This window comes from Sarcophilus harrisii, chromosome 2 (genome assembly GCF_902635505.1).
Source record: "Sarcophilus harrisii chromosome 2, mSarHar1.11, whole genome shotgun sequence".
NCBI classification, from domain to species: Eukaryota; Metazoa; Chordata; class Mammalia; order Dasyuromorphia; family Dasyuridae; genus Sarcophilus; species Sarcophilus harrisii.
Genome location: NC_045427.1, coordinates 413,568,192 through 413,588,554, shown reverse-complemented (window position 1 = coordinate 413,588,554; position 20,363 = coordinate 413,568,192). Strand labels below are relative to the sequence as shown.

The 20,363-nt window shown below is 36.8% G+C and overlaps 1 protein-coding gene and 1 long non-coding RNA gene across 2 annotated transcripts in view; one reads left to right on the top strand and one right to left on the bottom strand.

The window, feature by feature from the left end:
- Positions 1–20,363, bottom strand: part of HTR4 (5-hydroxytryptamine receptor 4) — a 59,497-nt gene that overhangs the window by 22,147 nt on the left and 16,987 nt on the right. The window lies entirely within an intron of this gene.
- LOC116421679 overlaps positions 9,834–20,363 on the top strand; it is a 35,797-nt gene continuing 25,267 nt past the window's right edge. Inside the window, exons 1-2 of the long non-coding RNA XR_004232170.1 lie at positions 9,834–9,903; positions 11,022–11,158. This is a non-coding gene — a long non-coding RNA (uncharacterized LOC116421679). The remainder of the gene's footprint in view (positions 9,904–11,021; positions 11,159–20,363) is intronic.

Below are 20,363 nucleotides of genomic sequence, written 5' to 3'. Positions count from 1 at the left end.
ACTTTCAAGATACACACTGACATGCTAAAGTAGGCCCAAAGGAGGAGGCTCCTATAATTCTCAGTGGGAATCTCAGTTATCTTCAACAACACCTTCGGCATGAACAGGCTCATCATTGCCCTGCTGTTTTTAAAAGAAGGAAAGAACTGCCTTAGACTCTGTCTTCAATACCAGAATGTGCTTATTTCAAATACAGGGGGTCAAAGTTCAATTTCAAGGTTCATTTGGGAGATGTCAATTAGGAGCTAGAAATAGCAAAAATTGGAACGCTGAGCGACTGGTAAAATTCCCTCATAGGAAGAACTCATTAATTAAGCAGATCTGTCTATCGAACTGAACACAAGTGCAACGGAGATAATTAAGGCAGAAGAGCAACTGCACATGCAGAAACAGAGCAAGGTCCTGTGGCAACCTCCCCCACCCCGGCCCCTTGGGGAATATTGTTAACAGCTGTCTTAGGTTTTTCCTTAAGTTAAAGAGCTCTGCTTTCCTTGGAATTTCTTCCTTAGCTTCAGGATCAAGCAATTTCTTTTTCTTAAACGGTTTTGGATTAATTTAGTTAGAAATCATAGAATAATATATTTAGAGCTAGAAGGGACCCGAGAGGTCACTGTATCTATCCCCTCATTTTATAGATGGAGAATCTGAGATTTAGAGAAGTTAAACGATTTGTATAATGCCATATGCCAGGCAAATGTCTAAGCTGGGATTTAAACTCAGATCTTCCTGATTCCAAGTTCAGAATACCAACTGCAATAGGTTTTAAAGGTGGGAAGGACTCTTTATTTCACAGAAAAGAAAATGAGAGTCCAATAGAAGAGGTGACTTCCTCATAGATGGTAAGTAGTGGAGCCAGGGCAGGAGTCCTAGTGTCTGATTCCCAATCCAGAGCCCTTTCCAAAATATCCCAGACAAAGAGATTCACAGGATATCTGAGTTGGAAGGGACTGCTAAGGACCTAGTCTATTCCTGAGCAGGAATCATAACAAAATACCTATCCAGAATGTCCTTGAAATACTTTCAATGACAGAGTTCTCTACCTATGAAGGTGGCTGATTCCACTTGGGGACAACTGTACATTGGGTTTTAGAGCTTTTTAAAATAACAAGTTGAAATATGACTTTTTGGCAGCTTCTGCCATTCTGGCACATTCTGTCCTCCCAGAGAATAATAGAATAAACATGACAGCCTTCTGACAAAGACCAAGCCTGCCTTTGATATTATTTTCTTCAAGCAGACTAGCTCCAGCTCAGATGAGTCTCATATAGGTCATGGTTTCTAGTCTTCTGTTCATACAAATCTCTTTGTTTTGCATATACTATAGTTTTATCCTTCTTAATATGCAATATCTAGAACAGAACATGATACTCGATATATCAGATATAGTCTAATTAGTGTAAATGAGAAAGTAGGGAAATAAGCACTTATTAAACACTTTCTGTATGCCAAGGACTTTACAAGTTATTTGATCTTCACAACAATTCTGGAGAGGAAGATGCTATTATTATTATTTCTATTTAACACATGAGAAAACAGTCAAACAGAGGAATTTTCTTGGCAAAATACTGGAGTAGTTTGTCATTTCCTTCTCTAACTCATTTTACAAATGAGGTTTCCTCAAACAGGTTAAGTGACTAGCATAGGAACACAGCTAATAAATGTCTGAGGCTAGATTTGAATTCAAGTCTTCCTGACTCCAGGACTTGTCTTCTATCCCTGTGTCACTGAGCTGCCTTTAGAGGCAAGCAAAACAATCACCTTCAGTAGTAACCCTCAGTCTGGACACTCTGCTTCTATTAATTCAGCCTAAGAGGGCATCTGTCTTTTTATGCTACCATGAGATAAAGGCCTCTAGCACACTGGGTATATCATTCAGTCATCTCAGGCTCTATGGTTTTCTTGGCAAACAATTCCTTCTCCAGCTCATTTTGCACATGAGGAAACTGAGGCAAACAGGGTTAAGTAACTTGCCCAGGGTCACACAGCTAGAGCATGTCCAGGAAGAATTTTCAGAAAGACATGGACAAGCATTGTGCAAGATTGGAATATATAGAGGGGTTGCAACACAGCTTTAGTAACAGGGAGGAGAATGTGCCTGGCAAGTCAAACTACCACCACCTTGAAGGCTGTTTTCTTCCAGAGCTTGATGGAGATTGAGCTCAGGATTCTGAGCCCCGGGAGGAACAATGCTTCCAGTTCAGTGCCCTGATCCATTATTCTGGGAAGTAACCCTTGTGCAAATGCAGTCTGGCAGCTGCTCTTTCAGGGGCTACAACCACAGCTCCTGAAGAGCCAGAAAAGAAAAGTTCTTGTCACTGTCAAATCATTTAACATCAGAAACTGGCATGATTTTTGTCAGTGAAAATACCATTCTTAACATCTGCTTTGCCATTGCACCCAAAGGATCATAGGGCCTTTCCATCAGACTTGCAGTTATTACTTTTACATATATGTTATTTCCCCATTGGTGGGCAGGTAGATAACATGAAAGATTAGGTAGGTTAGGTAGATAGAACACTGGGGCTGGAGTCTAGAAGACATGAGTTCAAATGTGATCTCAGGCACTAGCTAAGTGACCCTGGGCAAGTTACTTAGCCCTGTTTGCTTCAGTTTCCTTATCTGTAAAAGGAGCTGGAGAAGGAACTGGCAAATCACTGCAGTCTTTGCCAACCAAACCAGGGAGTCTGAAATGACTGAACAGCAACTCCTAATAGAATGTGGGCTTCCTGGAAGCAAAAACTGTCTTACTTTTCTATTTATGTTCTCAGCTAAGTACAGTACTTTGTACCCAGTAAGTGCTTAATAAATATATTATTCATCCATTTCCGTTTGATGATAGACCTAATCACACCTACAAGATCACAAATCAAGAAATAACAGGATGATACTGAAGTGCATCACCCACTAACATACACTGAAGTTTTCATGAATTAAAATGCATTCATCTTTTTTTCACATAAACTGATATCTAGACACATCTCTCCCATCTTGGACTTGTGCAGTTGATTTTTTTAATCCAGTTGTAAGACTTACCCATCATCTTTATTAAACTTAAAAAAAAATCTCTGTAGCCACTTTTTCTTTCCTGTTGAATGTTCAAAGATTTATGTTTTGTCATTTCACATGTTGATACCCCTCCTCAAATTGCTTTTTTTTTTTTTTTTTGGATTTCTTTTGAGACTTCTCTTAGAACTAACAACTTCTAAGGGCCAAAGTTTAATTTTATTTTCATATTTATTCAGTACTTCTTAATGCCAAAAAATCTCATGTGGGGAGATGGGGCAACAATTTTCAAAAGAAAACACTTGTTTTGGGGGCAGCTAGGTGGCACAGTGGATAGAGCAACAGCCCTGAAATCAGGAGGACCTGAGTTCAAATCTGAACTCAGACACTTAACACTTCCTGGCTGTGTGATTCTGGGCAAGTCACTTAATCCCAATTGCCACAACAACAACAATAAAAGAAAACACTTGTTTTCTAAGACTAACAAGCAAATTCAATTCAAATCGACAAATTTCTTTTATTGCCTTATTACAACATGGAGGCAATTCCAGGTTTTCAAAGACCAGAATTCTCTTTATGATAATCACAATAGTGCTTATATAGTGCCTACTATATATCAGTAACTGTGCTATAACTTCATTTGATCTTCATAACAACCCTGGGAAGTAAGTGCTATTATTTCTCCCATTTTATAGATAAGGAAACTATGGCAAACAGGGTCTCACTGCTAGGATCTGAGGCTGAATATGAACTTAGGCCTTCCTTATTCCAGAGACAGAACTCTAACTACTGTGCCACTTATAAGAAGAACACTGAAAAAGGCCTCAATTATGGTCCCAGTGGTAGCCAGTATCAGTCTACTGTCCAAGAATCAGCCTAATTACATTCACAGAGGCTCATCACCAATCAATTTAGTCTTTAAATGATGACCCTTTTTTTAAAAGTATAAAAGGAATTCAATATTCTACTTTCAAAATTGAACTACTTGTTTGTTTTTCCTTTTGATTTTTCTTCTGTTCATTTAAAAAATGCTTCATTGATATTCTTTCCTGTCTTTTCTTTTTAGAGAATCAACACTATTACTAGTGCTGAAATACTGGGTAAAATACAAAATAGACCATGGTTCTGTGCAGTCCACTTTAGCTTCCATAGCAATGGTGGCAGAGTAGAATAAAAGGAAACATAAGGTTCTAAGAATAAATTTTTATACAATCTTCAAACATTATTTAAAATTTTAGTACTATAGATATGTTATGTTTGCCCAACAAACAATGAGTTGATATGCTACTGGTGGAATTGAACCACATCCATATGGACATTTTGACTATAAATAAAACTAGAAGGAAAAAAAGATTTGCAACTAAATAAAAGGATGGCTCACACGTTTTCCTTAAAGAGAAAAATAAAGGAAGTGGAAACAGCTTCATCAGGTGTCCATTGGCAACTAGAAACATCGTTTATGCATTCCTTGGCCATCTTTCCCTGCAGTGCTCATGATAAGCCCAATTTCTATGAAGAAAAAAAAGCAACTTATGTGCTTACATCTGTTATAGAAAATTAAATTCCAAAAAGACTTTTGAAATCATAGCAATGATTTCAACGACCTCAATATGAAAGTATGTATAGGGCAGGCTGGAAAATATGGCTTAGAATGAAACAAAAGAGGCAAATTGAATGTAGACTATTCAGAGTCATGAATAATTTTTTCAATAGGGGAAGTAAAAGATGATAGATAAAAATACAAAACATTATATACTAAGGGAAAAAAAAGAAGAAGAAATCATTATATTTCAATGATAAGAAATGAATGGTTACCAACATGAGATTCAGTTCTGAATATATGGGAAGTCAGATTATCACTTTTTAAGAGTAAAATAAAAAATTAGAGGAGAAAAAAAGATGATAAAAGTGAGATATTACATGCAATTCCTGAAGCTTCAGCTTGACCGATCTTCATTTAATTCACTTAAAAAAAATTACAAACTCATTATATGCAAAGCACTATGCTAGCTATTAAAAATACAAAGAAGAAATTGAAATAATCCTTTCCCTCAATGAGCTCATACTCTATTGGGATAAGCAATTGTTATAATAAGGAGACCAAAAGACCTCAGAAACTACCTAAGCCAGTGGACACTTGTTGCAAAATGGAAAGACGTTACAATTAATGGCAAGACTTTAGAAGCTCTTTTGCAAAACATTGCAGTGGAAGATAACAGATTATGCATTGTTTTTCCTTACAAGATAGGGAAATGCAGTAGAGGAAAAAATGAGTCTACAGAAAATTTTTATGAGATGCAACTAAACTACATAATTTAAATCATTTATGGATGAATCTAGGATGAGGACAGTGTATAGATATGAAACGGAACAGATTGACCTGTGTTTAGATAATGATGTATTCTTATTATAAGAGAAACAGTAGATCCACCACATTTGGATTCTAAATAACTTAGTATCCAAGTGCTATATGAGTAAATGGAATTGGCATTTAAAAAGATGAAGTTGGGAAGAGCATCTGGTTCTATTTGATCAAATACACATGGAAGAAATCCATATTGGAGGCAACCCAATTATAGGGACAGTGAGAGATCAATTTTCAAAATATCTAAAAGAAGGGGAGATTTCATTTATTTCATGTTTTAAATTCTGTATTTCACAAATGCCCCAAACACAAGCATTTCCATACACAAAGAAGAACAAAAAAGATTATATGTGAAATTGTGATTATTATGTGTAGCTTCCTTTTCAAAAAAAGGAATTCAATATACTATTTTCAAAACTGCCTTGCTTGTCTGTATTTCCTTCTGTTTATTTTTTTTAAAATGCTTTGATGATACTCTTTTTCTATCTTTTCTTTTTGGGGATTCAAAACTATCACTAGCTTCCCTTTCTTTTTAAATCCCCCTCCCCATCTCATGCATGTAAAAAAGAAAAACACAATCCTTGTAACTATTAAGTATAATAAAACAAAACAAATCCACATATTTTACATGTCATATATATTCTTATATATTCTATATCTTTTCTTGTATACATTCTAGCTAGTTAGCTAGCTAGATCTCTGTCACTTAGATTTGACCATCTCTCTATTAGTAGGTGGGTAGTATGTTTTGTTTTTGGTCTTCTGGAATCAAATTTGGTTCATTGCATTGATCAGAGTTCTTAAGTTTTCTAAAGTTGTTTTTTTTTTTTTATAATGTGGTTGTTATTCCATAAATTTTCTCACCATTCTGCTACCTTCATTCTGCATCAGCTCATTCAAATCTTCCCAGTTTTCTATGGAATCATCCCTTTTATTATTTCTTATGGGAAAATAATATTACATAATCATATTACATTGATATACAATGATTTCTTCAGCATTCCCAAAATGATAAGCATTTGCTTTGTTTGCAGACTTTTGCCATAATAAAAAGAGTTGCTATGACTATTTTTGTACACATGGATTTTCTTCAAAAGGGGGAGAAATCAAAAGGATAAAAAAAATCACAGATGGCTTTATTACCAAAAATAAAAATTAAAAGGACAACCAAGAGATGTTAACAACTACTAATCCATATACTTCATTTGAACTTCTATAAAATGCAATTCTATAAAATAAGAAGGGTCTACACACATGTCCAAGGGCATCCTTAATGAAAATATGAAATGAGAATGGCCAGACTTTTTGTTTCTTCAATTTTTGTTTATGGCATAAAATAGACAAAGAAGTATAGAGACTGGGAAATCTCACTGTTTTTAGTTATGGAATACCATATCTCCCCCAAAACTATTTTATATGATACAGCAAAACATAATATTAAAGATCTTTTCAAACAGGTATTCCCATACAATGTTTCTTGATGGATGTGTATGGTACAGCAAATCCAATTTACAAATACTAAGAGATATCTCAAATGAAGAATAGAAATATTTATTTTTAGCAACTTGCAGGAAACAAACATCTCCAGACTGAACTCCAAACCAGTCTAGAGAGGTTAATTTCCACAGAGATTGAAATGAGTTATATAGTCGTGACCACAAGAATAATGCTTAGAAGTAACATGAACTTGATAAATTTTGACCTGAATTTTATGATGGTCAGTTTTACATCTGCTTACAACTGTTTACCCTATTTCATTTCCCAGATAAATTAAATCTCAATCTACTTTAGTTAATGATTTTATAAGAAACCATATAATCCCCTCATAAAGATATTTGTTTAGGGGTAAGTAACCCATTAAATGAACATAACCAAGGAGAGATTACAGTTTACAAATCCCTTAGAATGTCTCCAGTTCATTAATCAGTTAACTTCTTCTAAGAAGTTAAGTAAAGGTCCTGGTGATCAGATATTTCTACTAGAGGAGCAAGTCTTTTGTTCTCTTTTCCAGAGCCTTAAGATTAACAGACTCTTGAAATTGGGTCTGGAATTATCAAGTGAGAGATTTAAGTTTTGGGGTTCTCTTCAAATGACTTTCTTGGGAAGTCCCCAGTTTCCGGTTACACTCAGATGAAAGCAGATTTTTGTTCAACAATACTCTGTCATTATCAATCAAAGGAGGCATATGTTTGCCCACATTGAAATCACTCCTGTCACTGAGAATGCACTTTGGGAAAATTCTCCAGCTATTCCTATTTGCAGATGTCATAGCTCCAATTATGTTCATACTGGAATTTTCATGAGTATCCTTGATAAGTTCCACAGCTAATGAAAGAAAAGCAGCCTAGAAATCTACAATGGAAAAATCCAAGTATAATAAAGAATTAGTATTGTCCAGAATATGACAAGAAGTTAGATGGGTTATTCTATCAGTAACTATAACTTGTTTGAACACTGCTCACACACAATAAGCAAAGCTCAGAAACAGACTGGGGAAGAAGAGGGGAATCTGTTTTACTCAAGAAATAAATGGTGTTTTCAATAGTCTTAAGCTTCTTTATGCTGTAAAAAAACTATCTTTTTAAACATCCAGTACTCCTGATTATGCTATCTATGGCTACAAATCATGGGACACTGTAGCCTCTGAAGAATCAAAATTGCAAATGACCTTAGAGAACAATGGAAAATCTCATGGTAGGTGTAGGTAGTCTGCAACAATTAATTGTTGCAGACTACCTACACCTACCATTATTTGAGAACACAGATGATTAAGGAAAGATGTGGGCTGGTCTTATATTCAGAACAAAGGATAAAAATGAGATCAAATGTTACCTTGGTATCCATGAAATATTTAAAGCCCTTAAGGAAGGCTTTGAGTTCATTGGGTTGATGCTTTACGTACGGAAGGGTCATGGAATGATATGCATAAGATCCTTGCAGGTTGAGAAATCAGAAATGTGTTATAATAAACACTGGTAAATCAATTACCCACAAGTAAGAGATTATGTCAGGCCCAATATACCACAATGGGAGAGGAGGAGATAGGAAAATGAAAAATGGCATAATTCCTTCAGAGAATTTCTAATCTATTATATGGGACTGGGAAAAGACTCTAATAGAAGGGAGCATTTGAACAGGACTTTGATGATAGATGAAGACAGAAGTCAAAGGCATGAGAATGAAAATGATAGGGGAATAAGAGTGGGAGATGTATTTGGCAGACTGAAGCTTGTATAGTGTACTTCAGTGGAGTATGACAAAGTTAGAAAAGTGGAGTGAGACCAGATGGCAGAGGAAATAAAATACATTAAGGAATAGGGAGCCATGAAAGTTTTTGAGTAGGGAAATTGTAGGCACTGAATGATGGAACGCCAAAGTTGGTGGGATCTCAAGTGAATGGAATATGGAATAGTAGATATGGAAGGGACCTTAGAGTTCAAACTCTACATCTTACTGGAAAGAAAGTTGAGAACCAAAGAGAGAAAGGGATCCCCAAAATCAGATACCATAGAGAACTGTGTGATTCCATTGCCCCACAGTAGTATAGATAGACAGGAGTATTTAGAAGAGAAAAAAAAATGCACGGTAACTCTAATATACACCAATTTTGCTTGTTAGAAATATGACACAGCAACAGAAGGAAAAGGAATGGAGGCAAAGACATGAACTAGAGAAAGGAAACCCAAAATAAGACTTCAAAGGCAAACAATGGGTCTGCCTGCTTGCCACATAATAGCCTTAAAAGCAGTTGGAGTGAGCAGGGATGTGGTGATCAAAGACTCAGAGACTTAGAACTGAAATAAAATGCTCAAATCAAGCTAGGAAAGAGATAAGGCTAAAAAAAATTGGGTCCTTGGGGTAACGATGCAAGGAATTATTCAGTCCAGAGTACAGTATATGTGAGACCTGAGAAAGGATAGAATACTCCTTGGAAAGAATTGCTATGTGTGAGATATCGATCAAGTCACTCAACCCCTCATCTGCAAAATGAAGGGGACTATCCTAGATGACCTCTAAGATCTTTTAATCTCCAAATCTATGGTTCTTTGGTCCTAAAACTATATAACAAAATTCACATAAAGCATTATATTCATTTAGTTGTTCAGTCCATATTCATTAATCAACTACTATAAACAAAACTCTTTGCTAGGGACTGATAGAAGTGCAATGTTTAGACAAGACATAATACCCATGCTCATTGAGTCAAACATGACATAATATGCAACATAACATGTTAGGGAAATGTAAAGAGCCCTAGGAGATCCCATGAGATGTGTAGTCAGAGATTAAACTCCAATGGGCATAGACTTTGAGTAGAAAGTTAAAGGGGAGAGAGAACTCCAGAGGAAATGTCATAAGAGAAGGTATTACAGGTACAGGAAACAAAGGGACTAGAGACACAGAGGTAGGAAATTTCAGGGAATGATCAATGGCAAAAATGAAACTGTATCTCTTTTTTTCTGCAGTGTAAAATCTATGAAGAAAAGCACTGAGGAGTCAGGATGACACCAGTGCTGTAGCACTTAGAATTGCAGGTAAAAGCATTTGAACTTGTAAGACTAGGGAGCTATATAAGAGCTTGGAGCAGAGGACTGATATGACCAGATTCATTCATGAAGGAGTTGAGCCTATAATATAAAGGATGGATTGAAGAGGGAAAAGAGTGGTAGCATATTATAGAGAGCATTGGATACAAGACAAAGGAGTTATATATAACATATCATATTATTGTTATCATTATTACCATCATTTGTATTCCATAGTGAAAACCCAGCATGGTTCCCTTCCTCTACTGGCACAGCTGAGCCTACTCAATGCTTGAGGTCAAGAACAGATCCTGCCCTACCCTCCATTTATGTAGAGCCTGAGCCTGGTTCTTATAATCATTTTTTTTAATTAGAGTTTGTTTAATGATCACTCCACTGATGGCATCTTTATCCTCCTGCCTCTGTGAGTGAGGAACAGTCTAGGAAACAGAAAAGTTTCCAGATTTCTAAAAATTCAAAGCAGCAGCTGGTAGGGGGAGAAGGTGGTGGCTTCTCTGTAAGCTAGTATTCTCAGAAGCACAACTTAGTCCAGAATCTTGAGATTCTTACCCTTCTTAGAATTATAGTATCTGGAAGAAAAAATGAAGCCTTGGAGGCTAAATAGTTAAGCCTATACCTTGACAGGATTCACCTCTCCAGTATCCTTCACATGTAATCATATAGTCTCTGTTAAAACACCCATGTAATGGGGAATCTTATTCTCCTACTTTGCATTTCAAGATAGTTTCCCTTGTTCCTGTTATTATAGGAAAAGCACTGGCCTTGAACTCATTATATTGACTCCGCTATTAGCTTATTGTATCACCCTGTCCAAACCATTTATCTTCTTGAGTCTGAATTTTGTCAAGGGAAAATGAAGGCATTGCATCAGATACAATATGAGGTCCTTTTTAGGGTTACAGTTCTGGGATTTCTGTACTTTTGTGGTCAGAATAGAAAGGAAAGCAGTAATCATTAGGAACCAAGATGGGTTCACCAAGAACAAGTCATACTTTATTTCCTTCTCAGTCACAGTTAGTGGGCTGTAGTTGGGGAGAGGATGAAGTCCAGGGGAATACCCAAAACATAAAATGTTTGGATTTCAGCAATCTGATTATCCTTTCCAGGATAAAAAACATGCATGCTGACTTCAAGCCTACTCCAGCATTATGTCCTGTTGCTATTGCTGTGTCAGCTTGCAGCACAACCTCTCTCCTAGAGAGATTGGCCTTTTGGAATCTCTCCCAAAATTCAAGTTTGTCAGGTAAGCTACTTGCTCCTCCTAAGTAATGGTCCTTTTGTGCCTTCAGCCTTCTTGCTAATTTGTGTCTGTAACTTCTTTGTCACTACTTTATGTAACTAATTATTGTTTATGCTCCCTAAGCAGATTGTGTAGAAATCTAGCCCTGAGAGAGGGATAATAGTCTCTTAATGAAGCCTTTGAATCCATACAGCCAAAGAGGACTAAGCATATCTTAAGGCTGCCCTTCCAGCCTTTTGGAGGAGGAGGCTCTTCTGCTCCAAGGACTTGGGAAGACTGCTAACCCACAATTTCAGACTCTGAAATTGGGAATGGAAGACTTTCTGAGAGCTTGAAACCTTTCTTATTTACTTGGAACATTATCAAGGGAGTAGTGTTGCCACCACCTTCCTCTCTGTCAAGACCTCCACTAGATGTTCCACTTGTACAGTTTGCAAGGGATGGGGGGAAGTAGTTGGCATGACTGATGTTGCCCTTTTCTCTTTCCCCTTTCTCTTTCCATATTTTTCTTGCCCCTTCATGGGAATAATAGTATTTGTCCTCCTTACTCATCTCAAATAAAATTCCTTCTTCTCTTCCTCCATCCCTCTCTCCATCTCTTCTTCCTTCCCTCCCTCCCTCCCTCCCTTCCTTCATCTCTCCCTCCCTCCCTCCTTCCTTTCTTCCTTATTTCCTTCCCTTCCTTCTTTCCTTCCTTCCTTCCTTTCTTTCTTCCTTCCTTCCTTCCTTCCTTCCTTCCTTCCTTCCTTCCTTCCTTCCTTCCTTCCTTCCTTCCTTCCTTCCTTCCTTCCTTCCTTCCTTCCTTCCTGGCAGACTCAGTTTTGGGGATTTTTTTTGAGACAACCAGAAATCAGGCACCTTGGGACTTGGCAGTCTCCAGTCCTGTAGCTCCAGTTTCTTACAACCAATATCAGACAAGACTGGAACCTATGCATTTAATTTCCATCACTCTAGTTTTATTTGATTGATATATAACAAGTTCTCATCTATTATTCAATATCTCCCACAATTATTCTAGTGAAAGTACTAGCATACATTATATAGTTTCTTTTCCAAAGAGTATTTCTGCAAAGGAAAGTAACAGTAGCACTAATATGATATTGTTTTATAATTTACAAAGATTTTAATCTTAATCACACTGTGAAGTGAGGAGGATAAATACTATTATTCCCATTTTACAGATGAAATGGTTTCAGGGGTTGTCCAATGTTACATAGTAATTACCAGAACCAAGGCTCAGATTCAGGACCTCAGATTCCAGTTTTAGACTCTTTTCTGTCTCTGAGTGCCACAACCTTAGGTATAGCAAACTCAGTCCTATCATTCAGCTCTTCCTAAGAGGAAGGTGGTGTTCTGGATTTGAAGACCCCAGTTGAAGAATCACATGGTGCAGGGATAAGGATTATACCAGACTGTTCTCGTTCTTCCATAGGTTTGACAGCTAGGGCCAGGAAAGTGCAAAAACCCTAGATAGAGCCCCAATCTCATTCCCATTTTCTCAGAAGTGCTGTAAGAGAACCAAAGGTCAGACAAGCTAACATCTGTATACAAGAATCATCAAGTTCCCTTGCAATATATTTGACTGACTCTAACCTTAGGGAAATGCAACAATCTCCCAGTTACCTCAGTTGTTACTTAAATTCTGACAAAATAGTTATTGCAGTGAAAATTTTGCTATGTACTTCATGTTCTCCTCCATCCCTGAGCCTTACTACACTTTTCTCTGACAAGAGCAAAATGCTAAGCATCAATACTTCCTGGTTAAATGATCCTGGGCCTCAGTTTCCTCATCAAAAAAAATGGGGATTAGGAAAACTTCGAAAATCCAACTCATTGGGTTTTCATAAACTAGAAACGTGATAAATGTGAACTATCAAGACGTAATGTATAAGTAATAGTGTGGAAGACCTGCTAAATTTCCATGTGGGGGACTTCCTTCCCTACAGTCAAGGCAAAATGCCAAATCAGTTCTTTCTTTTGTCACCTCCCAAGACGGAATAAGCTCCTTTATCTTGCCTCAAGGTATAATCTTGATTCCTTTTTCTAGCCTCCTTTTTTCTTCTTCCCTTCTGGCATTGTAGAACAATTAGAGCTAGAAGGAATCTCATGACCCAGAATACTTAAGAGTCAAAAAGGATCTTCAAAGTCACAGAGTGGAACTTCTTCATATTACAGGTTAAGAAGCAAAGGCTCTAATTGATCAGGAACCTGTCCCAGGTCTTAGAAAGTTAAAGGCCCCAAACATGGGCCAAGAACTTTCCTACTCAGGTCTTCCATTCTTTCTATCATAACACACACACACACACACATACACACACACACACACACACACACACACACACACACACACACACACTGCTTCCCTTTCTATTTTTACTGATATAAAATCAAAGAACAAGATTTTCCCAGGATCTTGAAGCAAACATAGAAATTCTATTGCTGTTGCTGGGCAACCAGTGGCTCAATGAATGAATGAATTGCAGGAAGAAATCTAGGGAGCAGGTGAGTGATGGTGTTGCAGGAATTTGAGAGGATACTTTCTATGGAGGTTAAGGATTTTGAGTCACTGTTCCTGATTGGATTATAATAAAAAGATACAGTCATTTGATCTATTTAGTGGATTGATCTATGTGGTGGATTTTCTCTAAAACACTTAAAATTCTCTTCTTTGAGAATTCTGAGTGTTCAATGGTTCATTGACTCAAAAGTAGCAACTGGGATCAAATAGTTTTCTTTTCCAAGGCAGGACATGAATATCTCTCACATATATTCTTTTTCTTCCACTCTTGTGGTTATCATCCTATTAACAACCCAATCAGTTCTTGCCTGGAGTATTATAATAATCCCCTAATAAGCATCCCTGTGTCCTATCTCTCCTCATTGCAATCCATCTTCCACATGTGAGAGTAATCTTTCTAATGCTCAGGCCTGACCTCACCACTCCCCTATTCAAAGACGGTCAGTAACTCCCTATTGTCTGTAGAAGTAAATACAAATTCCTCAGCTTCTCATTCAAGTCCCTTAACAATCTATATTCAGTTTACCTTTCCAGTTTTTTCTCCCCCACATACACTCAATGCTCTAGCCAATGTGGATGACTCATTGTGTTCCTGCCTCTGTGCCTAGAATACAGACAGCCATATTTTGAGTCATCATCCTTAGCCTGGCAATGGAACTCTTCCACAATCTGGCATTATTCTCCCCTTCTGCTCATATCTTCTACTACTCCCCCTCAGGTACTCTACATTACAATTAAGAAGCTCAAGGAAGGTGATAGGAATAAAAAAATAAGAGAATCACATTTTATCAGAGATGGAAGGGAAGTGATAGAAACATAGAAGGACAGATTTCAAGTTTGAAAGGATCTTACAAGTTATCAAGTTCAATCAACCTCTTTATGTCATGGATGGGGAGAGTGGAACACAAAATAACTTATACAATTACCAAGTGTATGAGGAAGGACTGTTACCTGACTCCATGACACCTAATAAAAAATGTACCTGGAGAAGAGTCTCCTCTACATTGTTCCTGACATGTGGCCATCCAGGTTGGAAGACCTCCAATACCTGGGAGTTCTCTATTTTCTGAGGCAACTTATTATACTCTTGCACAGCTCTGAGAGTCTTTTGAAACCATAAATCATCTCAGGCACATGAACTATTATTGCTATTAGTATTAAACATTCCATTATTTATTATCATAGTGTACTTATATTTCACACATTAATTATGATGCTATTGTTTAAATTTTATCTGCAAACTTATAAATAATAATAATGTGCAAATGCAGCCAAATTAATGAGGCTTAGAAAAACTACAGGCACAAATGTTCCCAGGATGGAAACTGTGCTACAGCAATTTGGATGAAAATGTCTCTCCTGACCCAGCAAGCTCATTTGGACTGAGCAAGGCCTTCATCTGCATTCACAACAAAGCAGAAGCCTGAGTAATTGGCCATCATGAAAAAGGAAATTGTCTTTATTGGAATCTTGCCACTGCCAAAGTCATATATAGAGAATTGCTATAGGTCCTGACAAAGGTCCCCAGGAATTTCCAGAGGAGCTCAGCAGAGGTCAATGGAAATTCCCATAGTTTGCCTTCCACTCTCTTCTAACAAACATTTATTAAACACCACCTTGTACCAGAGACAGTGTTAGGTACTAGGGGGAAAAAGACAAAAGGAGAGACAATCTCTACCCTCAAGAAAATCACATTCTATTAGGGGATTCCAATATGTAAACAATTAGTTATATATACAATAATTTTAGAGGGAGAAACAGATGGTGGGGGGGAGAGGGAAAGAGAAAGAGAGAGAGAGAGAGAGAGAGAGAGAGAGAGAGAGAGAGAGAGAGAGAGAGAGAGAAGGAAAGAGGGAGGGAGAGAGAAGATGGGGAAGAAAACAGAGAGACAGAGACAGCAAAACCAAAAAAGACAGAAAGATGGACACAGACATACAGAACGAGACAGAAAAGGCTTCTGATAAAAAATGTTATATGAACAGCCCTGAAGAGATTCTGAGAATCAGTGGTAAGGGGGATGAGGAATGGTAGACAATCTATGCAAGGTTCCAGAAGTGAGAGAGGTAATGTGGACTTTGGGGAATATCAAGTCAGTTGTAATAAAAGGAGGAATAATGAATAATAAATAACTGAGAATATAGTTGAAGCCAGATTGTAAAGGGCTTCAAATGCAACCTAGAATATCTAGGTGAGTTGCTATTGCTATAATTGTTATTTCTCCACTGATACCGTCTTCTGGTATGTCCTTTTGGCATGGAGGTGACCCTGAGTTCTCAAAGGATTTATCAGTGGAGGAAAAACTCTGACAAGTCTCATTTAGTTGGAAAAGCTATGAGCACAGAGGAGGCAATGGAATATGTTCCTGTCATCTGAGAACCAGCTTAATTAAGAGCAGAGAGGCTTACCATCAGAGGGTTGCCCTACAGAGAATGGATGCTTTTGGCCACAGCAGTTTGTGACATCATTTAAAACAGCTTGGAGAGGGTTGTGATCTTTATTGATGGGAAAAGGACCCACAAGATTTAATTGAAGCAGTACAATTTCAGTCAGTCACAGTACTGGTTTTGCTTAAATACTTTTCTTTGCTTACACAGGCAGGATTATTGGTAAAAGATGGCTATTTTGGGGAGAGAGAAAAAAGAAGTGAATTAGGAAAAGAGGGAAAGAGGGAGGCAATAAAGAAGGAAAGAAGAAAGAAAAAGAAAGGAAAGACAAAAATGACAGAAATAAAAAAGAATAAAGAAAATGAAATATAGCATATAAAGAGGAAGAAAGAAATTAGAGACAAAGGAAATCCTTTTAGATAACCAATAAAGTAATCCCAGAGTTGTAAACACAATTTATACCTGAACAGGAATTCTTTTAATAATACCATGACAAATGGCCATCTAGTCTCTTCTTCTATATACCCCAACCCCAACCCCTACCAAGTGACAGGAAAGTTACTATTTTCCAAGACAGCTTATTCTACTTTGGTATAGTTTTAATTATTTAGGAAGTTCATCCTTACATTTTTCCACAATCTAGTTCTCTGTAACTGCAACTTATTGTTCCTCATAGCTTAAATTATCTAGTCTTACAATCTCTTCTGAACACATTACATACTTTCTTAAAACATAGATTGAGTCTTCTACTCAGAGCACTTCAAAGGCTTTCTATTGCCTATCAAGTTTGTTGCTATCAATGTTTACCTTACATTAAACTACACCTTCCCCTACCACCAAAAATGTCCAACTTTATCACACTCTTCTCTTAGACCTTCTCGATGTTCGAACCAAAGCATGATTCAGTGTCATCCATAAATGTCCTCACCTTTCTTACCTCTATATCTTTGCTCCCCCGATCTTTATGTACTCTTTATCTCTTACATTCTCTCTCCCATCTATTCCCTCTTTATCTTTTAAAACCTAACTCAAGCATCACCTCCTCCAGAAGTCCTCTCTGACTGCTCCAGTAAATAACCTTTGCTTCCTCAGAGTTCATATAGTATGCAGCTTGTGCCTCTCTGATTTTTATGAATTATATTGTATTACAAGTTATTTATATTTATAGTGTTGTGTTGTGGAGTCCTAGATAAAGTATTAGTCTTAGAATCATGAAGATTTGAGTAACTTCACATTCCCCCCTAGCACTAAATGAGCACTCATGAGCAAATCTCTTTTCTTTTCTGAATATCATATTCTTCTTCTATAAAATGAGAACAGTAAGAGCTGTGGCAACCATCTCACAGGATTATTGTGAGACTTCTATAAACCCATGAATGTAATACATTTAGCAAACCTGAAGGTTCTCTGTCAATACAAGTTACTATTATTATCCTCATCATTATTTTAGGCTATCAGTTCCTCAAAAGCAGGGGTCAGTTTATTTGTCTCTGTAGCTTCACAGTGCTAAGTCAAAGGACGCCTTCACAAAAACTACTTAATAAAATGCTGGGTGCGTTTGAATATGTTAAAAATTATAACAGGTAACCAAAAGGAACTGAAGAATATCCTTCTAGGGAAGCCTTTAACCAGAGTATCTCATTTATCTTGTATGATTTAGGCATCCATCTTTGGGGTGGGTCACAAAAATAAGGAAACAAAGTGATGGGATGAATAAAATACTGGATCTAAAGTCAGGAAGACCTGAGTTCAAATGCAACCTCAGATACTTATTAGCTATGTGATCCAGGATCTGTTTGCCTCAGTTTCCTCACCTGTAAAATGGGGATGTGAATTGCACTTACGTATCAGGATTCTCTTGTGAATCAATTGAAGTAATATTTGGAAAAAGTTAGTAGTGCTGTGTCTAGCACATTGTACATACTTAATAAATGCTTGTTTTCTTTCTTCTTTTGTCCTGGTCAGATCTGTCTGGAGTGTTATGTTTAGTTCCAAAAAGAAATGCACCAGCTAGAATCCATCCAGAAGGGTGACTAGGATGGTAGGAGGACCAGAAATTCAAAAAAGCTAAAGATCAGCTAAAGAAAGGAGGATGCGAAGCTTAGAGCAAAAGAGGCTTAAGGGGGAACATGTCCTTAAGTATTTAAATAACTATCATTTGGAAGAGCTATGAGAAATATTCTGCTTAGTGCCAGAAATTAGAGTGAGGAGCAATGATTGAAAGCCACAAGGAAGTATGTTTTCAGTTCAACAGAAGCAGTAACTTCCTGAAATTAATTCTCTCTGACTGGAAGGGACTACCTCTTGATGTAGTGACTTCCTTAACCAAGTAGAGACTGACAGAGACTTATCAGAAATATCTGTTAGAGAAAATTCTTTCACTACATAGAGAATTAGACAAAATGACCTTTAAGGCGTCCCTCAATTTTAAGAATCTATGATTTTATTGCAGATTAGATAGTGTTTCAGGCAATTTTTTTTTTCTTAGAGAGGGTGAGGAAGATGGTAAAGCATTTGCTATTCATTTTCTTTCAGTATATTTTAACAATCTTTAAGACTACTTGAGATAAAACTAAAGATCACTATGGTAGTTTCTTTTTGCTTGGTGAACTGAATAGTAGGTTCTACAAAAGAGTCTTTAGGAGAGACTTAGGCTAAGTTCTAATCAGAAGGGAAGTGATAAATAGTAAACGTGCACTTTGATTCTTTTGGATCCATCTGGTACCTCAAGTTGAGTAGAAATGAATTTTGAAACTGGAAAAGACCATTTCATGTGAAATCTGTATCTTGGCCAAAGTACTTATTTCATATCATTCCCCTTCTTGTACTATCCATCCATTCCAGTCAAATGACTCTGCTAGCTGTTCTTAATGTACTACATTATGTTTCCCACCTCTGTCTCTGTACAGGTGAACTTTCAATTTCTATACCTTTCTCATCCTGCTTTATAACAAACCATCTTTCATCAATACTGGCATGTGTGTAGCACTATTTGATTCAATTCCTGTAATTGGGTGCCTGTAATGTGCTACTACTAGGACCACATTAAAAGAAATGAAACCATTTCTTCTTACATTCTACTGTTTTGATCTAATTAGGAAATGCAAATGTCTTTGACCTGTAGTTCATCAATATTTTCCCAATTTCCAAATCCATTGATTTGGTTTGCTTCTTTCAGGGAACCTTAATGGAAAATCCTGGACATATCAACAAGAAGGACTTTAGTTTGTATCCTTTCTCAGAAACTTATTAGTTGGATGACCAAGGGCAAGGCATTTAAAAAATGGGGGATAATAATACCTACTTTATTTGTATAATAAAAGCCTATTACTTTGAAAACTTTAAAACACTATATAAATATATATTTCTACAAAGACAATTTATATTTGAAAGGATCATAGATCTAGAGCTAGAAAAGAAAGAGGCTAGCTAATCCAATTCCCTCATTTTATGAATAAGTAAACTGAGGGCCAGGAAACTTAAGCAACTTGTCTAAGTATCACAGGTAGTAACAATTAAAGATAAGATTTGAACCTAGATTCTCTGCTCTTTTAATTGTGCTCTGATACAATATGGTATAGGGGAAATTGGGTAAATCTGGGTTTGAGTCAGTTTTGTCATTAGTAGTCATAGGATTTTAGGCAAATAATAGTCCTCTCTGGGGCTCAGTTTTTCCATTTGTAAAATGGGCAGGAAAATACTTTTAAAAATCCTGTATGTGCTATTATGATGATCAAATTATGATAATGATTAAGGGTGTTAGATGCTTTTTCAAAGTGTCTTTGTGAATGTGAATTCCTGTTTATTTGTTAGGTATCTATTTTGTGACACTTATTGTGGATAAAAGAAGCGAAGTTGGATGCAAGGATTCTTCTACCCAGCTGTATGACATGAATAAGTTAATTACTCACTTTGGACTTAATCCATAAAACTAGAGCTTCATTAGCTCTTGATGAAATTTATTGTTCACTAACTGAATAATCATCATTTTATCAGTCAGATAGTGGGATCTAAACCTTACTCTCATTTACATTTCTAAAGCAACATAAAAATAACCTTTTGTCTCTGTGCCCACCGACTTTCTCCTAAACTTAAAACAGCTCTAGAAAAAGGTTTCCCATAAAATACTTCTCTATCCCAATGTTACAAGGCTCACAAGGCATACTGAAGCAGAGTTAAAGGGGCCAGCTTAAAAAAAAATCTAAATCTGTACTATAAAATCTACACTATAAAAGTATAAATTCATACTATAGTCTTCTTGGGGGGAGAAAGTAAGAGAAGGAAAGAAAGAAGAAAGATGTCTTTA